We start from the raw sequence: 5,776 nt of genomic DNA on the forward strand, positions 1-5,776 counted from the left end.
TGAAAATGTTGAACATGTAGGAGTTGAAAGTGAAGACCAAGATGGTGTAAATGTAGAAGAAAGCCCTGTTCTTACTGAAAATGTTGATGAGGTATTAGAACCAAGTACTGAAGAAAGGGAGAGTGTGCAAGTGAATGATGTAAGCGAGTCAGCGAATGAGATTAGAGAGCGTGTTGAAGATCAAGATGGAAGAGAGATACCAAAACCTGCACCAAGAAGGTCAGACAGAGTAAGAAATGTCCCAGATAGGTATAAAGATTTTAAAATGTATGCATGTGTAAATATGCGAGAAAATTCATGGTTCACTATTCTCGAAGAGTTTATGAACAGTGAATTAATTGAAACAATGAGCCCAGATATGGTAAAACGAATTATAAATAGTATAATGCAATAGAATTGCACATTCACTGTGAAATAATGATATTGTATGTGAAATTTTGTTGTTGCTTTTCATGTGTGTATTATATTGTGTTTTTTTTTAACAATCGGTATGCATTGTGTTGCATCAAATAGCCAGATATTTGATTCACAATTTTATTTTATATTCTATGTTGTGTGTTTTATTTTGTTCTAAATATGTGTTTAATTTGTGTTAGTCTATGTGATGACACATTAAAAACAGAGGAGAGCTAAATGTGCTGGCTACATGGTAAGTATTAGTAGTCTGTATCTATATTTTGTACAGATCTTGTTGTGAGTATGAGTTGTATATTTGTACTTGTATAGTTAGTTACTGTACAATTGTAGTGGAAATGTATTGTAAGTTCGTGTAATGCTTACTTTATTGTATTGGTATAGTACTGTATCATAGTAAGTTTGTATTTTCTTATGTAAGACAGACTGTATTTTGTGACAGGGACAATTCTTGTGACATTTGACAAATATTATGGACATACACATGTTATGATGAGGACATCATTTCTGAACTGGGGGAAGTGTGTAACCAGTCAAAAATTCTATTTAAAAGTTGTCTCCCTTGTGTGCATAGTTGTTTTTGGCCTATTTTCTTTCCTGTACATTGAATCTGTTGGGCAAGTTTTCTTTCCCGCTCTGGCAGTAGTATTTCATGAGTTGAGCTGGAAGGACATGCTTTTTTTCAAATTTAATTTAAGAGCCGTGCTTCTTTGAGGTTTGTATAAGTCTCTTGGTTGCAATAGTGTTTTTATAAAGATTGTGGCTAATTGATTTGTGTTGTACAATTAATTATCTAATATATTGTGCATTTATATTAATTTGTAATGTGTTTCCGCGACTTGGCAAAATGGCAGCACTTCTCAGAATTGCTCTTTCCTATCTTAGTCACTATTTCTGTATGCTTTATTAGCACATGCATTTAACTTGCAGAGCTTAACATCTTCACGGAGAATCCTGTGTGTAAGATCAGTGTGTGAGGGTAAAGCAGCCATTCCATAAATGGTAAGAATATTGAAATATTGTTAAAGTCATGAATGTATTATAAAAGCGGATATGTATGTTTTATATTGATCATTATATGGTTTTCTATGCAACTTTGTATAAAAGCCACTAGATGACCATCATATTATTATGTATGTTATTTTACTATTTGCGTTATTATTAATTTAGGTTGTCTTCATATCTGGAATTCAACATTGAATATTGAATATTTAATATGTAGTACTATAATAAAGTATAAAACAACCTTATAAAAGGTTTACATGTCTTAAATCTTCCTGAACATTAACGAACCCGCACTCGTGAAACAATATAATTAGGTATAATTATTATATAAATACTACCAGTGTTACACATGCATTAAGCCCAGTTTTCTCAGAACAAGGCTTATATGAACTGTTTTCATATTTCAATCACCCAAGGCTGTAAGCAGTACAGCTTCTTTGTGCTGTAGATGGAACATATCTTAATATGCCTGGTTTATTTGACAATTTGATAGTTGTTGTATATGTTATATATAATCATTATTTCTTTGTACAGAAATAATTTAACAACCTTAATCATACTCGTTTTAAAAGATTGCTGATACTAACGACACACGAACAATCACATTATTTTTGTATTCAATTCACGGGTTTTTTTCCATTCATTTTAGTTTTATGTCTGCATTCGATTAAGTGCTTTTAGACGCGCATTTGTATATTTGTTTTTTTATTGATTTTTTAAAAAATTAATTCGGGGCTAATTGTTAGATTTGGCTAGCCCTCAAACCGCTGTTTATCCCCGTTTATTCAGTTGTTTAGTTTTACCTGATCGTTGTATGGCCTCTGATCCTTTATGACTACCTGTGCTGCTTAAGTTGCATATTGCTTTCGTTCATGATCAAATGAATAGTTTGGAGACTTCAAAAATGTCATTACATAAGTAACATAATACTATATAATATTGTACCTGGCCAGCCAGTTTGTCAGCGCTCCCTACCGGGCACACGCAGAACAGTTGCAATCGGGTCCATTCCATTGGTTGATCAGGGATTTGAACCGGTTATAAGACGAGCACTGTCTGAATGTGTCCGGCAGAGAGTTCTACATACTGGCTGCAGAGTAACGGAAAGAGTTCCTGCCATACCTTTCAGTTCTAGGTCTAGATAGTTCCAAACAGTAAGTATACCTAAAATTATATTTAGAGTCTTTACATTTAAATTTAACAAGATCATGTAGATAACTGGGCCTTTTTTGTTTAATATTTTAAAGGTCTCTAAAGCCACACTTCTCATTCTTCTTACTTTAAGAGATGGGAGCCCAGATAAAAGCAATAAATCATGATATGACCTTGAGTAATCATCATAAATGAAACGTTATGCTCTTTCCTGCAATTTTTCAAATTTCTTGGTATTAGTTTCCCCTGTAAAATGCCATGTTAATGGACAATAATTAAGATTTGACATAATAAAAGAATAGTACATAGTAAGCCTTCCAAGTTTGTTTATATTTCTACCTATCCTTTTATGACATTTAATTGCCTAGTAGCTTTCTTGCATATATTTGCTATATTGGTATTGCCATTTAACATAAAATCAAAGGTTACGCCAAGTAATTTGACTTCCTTCCTCTCCACACTTTATATTTACGCCATCGAGGGTAAAATATATTTGTAGATTGTGTGTCTTTTTCCCAAGGGCAATTGCTTGAAATTTTTCAGGATTGGCTTTCATGTGGTTTTCGTTGAACCATTTGATAAGTTTCAAGCTGTCATTTTCTAGAGTTTTAACCAAAGTGTCAGTTGTTTTACGTTTGATAGATATTGTCATCTGCATAATTATATAAGTCACTTTGATTCACAAATTCAAAAATGTCATTGATAAAGATATTAAAGAAAAGCGGTCCAAGAATGGAGCCCTGGGGTACACCTTTTATAATTGATTCGAAAGTACTAAAGTTATCACCTTTTTGGACACATTGTTTTCTGTTTGACAGATAACTATTTACCAAATCAAGAGCAGGGTCAGATAGACCATAATGTTTACATTTTAATATTTGTAAGTTGTGAGGTAAACAGTCGAGGTCCATGAGCACAGCTGCCAGATCCAGATGCAGAAATCTCTTAATACAATTTGAGCACAGCTGCCAGATAGTTATCTTCATCTAGAGCCCGATTCCAGTCTTCTGCAATTTTGAAATGGGTTGTACTGTACCCTTGACCTGCATATCTCAGCCAAGTTAAAAAAATTATACCCAGACATTCAATATTATGTTTCATAATGTACTCTTATTGTCCCCTACCGGTTTTACCGGAGGGGACTTATGGTTTGCACTTTGTGTGTCCGTCCGTCCGTCTGTCTGTCCGTCAGTCTGTCCCACTTTTCTTCATATTTTTTCATGAAACTTGAAATATGGACAGATGGCAATATGGACATTATGCACGAAATTTCCTTTATTTTGTTCCTATGTCAAAAATATTACTTACTCTCTGTAATACAATAAAGAAGATATTTTATTGTCTACTGCCTCTTATACATAAAAGGTTGTCTTTCTAGCAATGAAGCTTTTATTTGATTTTAAGAATTTTTGTTCTATGGGCAATTATTTGCACAATTCTGTTGCATGTTATTTTGCATTGACTCATTAACACTTTACCACTCAGAAGCATTGTGAAACCCCTATAAAACCATAACAGACTGCGAGTAACTAGCTGGCTGTTGTGGTTTTATGTTGTTTCATAAAACCATTTTCATTTTGCCTCTGAGCTGGACAGGCTTAACTTACATTTTGTTGTAATGTACAACAATGACATGCGACTGTAGAGGCAGAGCTGCAGCTGTTTGGATCCTCCATTAATGGCTTCGGGTTCCATCAAAGTGACCCGGACATTTGTGTGACCTTCCATGGGAAGAAACCTGACGTACTGTAAAGATTTTACTTGAATCGTAGTTCAAAAGATTCATGTAGGGCATTGTGCACTGTAGTTGTTTAACAAAACAAATATATTAATTTTCTAAATATATGCAATGTGTAAGTTAGGCAGGTTTGACTAGGTCAATCATGGAGAACGCTACGTCAGAGATAGGCAGGTTTGACTTGGTCGATCATGGAGGCTTGTTTGCTGACAGGTTAAGCTTTAATTCAAGGCACTGAGGCCAGTTTTGTTCAAATGTGTGCGTTTGTTATTAACACGTTTGTCTTATCCGATGCATGTGTTTTGTGACTTACCCTTTAGTAATTGGTGGCTTGCCGTATATAAAGAACTACATAGTACAAGAAGGGTTTTCTCCCATTTTTCATTTAGCTGAAATGTGCACTATGTTTTCTTTTTAGATTTAGAAAGGATCCAAAATGTAGAACATGCCAATCAAAGCAAAGGAATTAATCTTAATAAAATGAGTCCGCATATGTAATAAAAGAGCGCTCAATACACATTAAACAGTTCAGAATGTATTTCGATCACCTCCAGGCATTGTAATCAGTCTAATCGTATAGTGACTGAACACAAAAGGGTCCCATATACTTTCTTTTGCGCATACAACTAGACATCCATTATAAAGAAGTATATTTTTGCGTGTTCCCTAAATAAATTAAATGACAATTAATACATAATTGAGGTCTCAAATGAATACCTATAATAGTTAAAGAAAACAAACAATATTTCTTACATTTGGTATGCCGAAAAGGACCTTAATTATGTGTGGAAGTTATTGTATGCGTGATTTCCCATGACTTCTTCGCGAGGAGCTACCCATAACTTTGTCGCGAGGAGCTGTTCACAACTCCTTAAATGGAGGAAAAAATAGGGTCGCGCGGAATGCTAGGTTTGTTATGGAAATCGTTTTTGGTTCTTGAAAGATATTGAAAGAGTTATACAAATCATTCATATTGGTCGTACGGCATAATGATATTTGTATTAAGAATAGAGTACCATAGTCCGTCGTATTAGTTTGTGTTCATATGGTGGATATGTTGTGGTAGAGGTTTATTGTGCAGCTATCAATCTGTTCACGGCCATGTTGCTTAGTGCGTAAGCAGGGCACATACAAAACTTTAAAAAAGGACTTATGGGTATGGTCTCTATTCGGCCGTCATCGATTCCCTGTTAGAAGTTTGTACAGTTAGCGATATTGAGTGCGTATTGAAGCTTTTGTACTTGCAGTTTATTTTGACGTGTTTCACTAGAAGAGTGGTTAGCGATGCTACTGCATGTTTTGCCCAAAATAGTAGATTTATATATTGGCAAAAGGTTTGTTTATAACAAGTATTTCTTTTACCTTCAAACGCATACAATGATTCGCGGCTAAATCATTTCGTCGTGTTCTGTCCTAGTATTTTTAATCGGTACAACTGTTTTGGCGCGTACAGCTCGTCACCGGACA

At 34.6% G+C, this 5,776-nt stretch overlaps 1 long non-coding RNA gene across 1 annotated transcript; it reads left to right on the plus strand.

The window, feature by feature from the left end:
• Positions 1 to 693: 693 nt before the first annotated feature.
• Positions 694 to 1,722, plus strand: LOC127862167 (uncharacterized). Its single transcript, XR_008040472.1, has 3 exons — positions 694 to 1,129; positions 1,345 to 1,416; positions 1,585 to 1,722. It is a non-coding gene; the product is annotated as an uncharacterized LOC127862167 (long non-coding RNA).
• The last annotated feature ends 4,054 nt before the right edge of the window (positions 1,723 to 5,776 follow it).

Source organism: Dreissena polymorpha, chromosome 16, assembly GCF_020536995.1.
Source record: "Dreissena polymorpha isolate Duluth1 chromosome 16, UMN_Dpol_1.0, whole genome shotgun sequence".
Lineage (NCBI taxonomy): Eukaryota > Metazoa > Mollusca > Bivalvia > Myida > Dreissenidae > Dreissena > Dreissena polymorpha.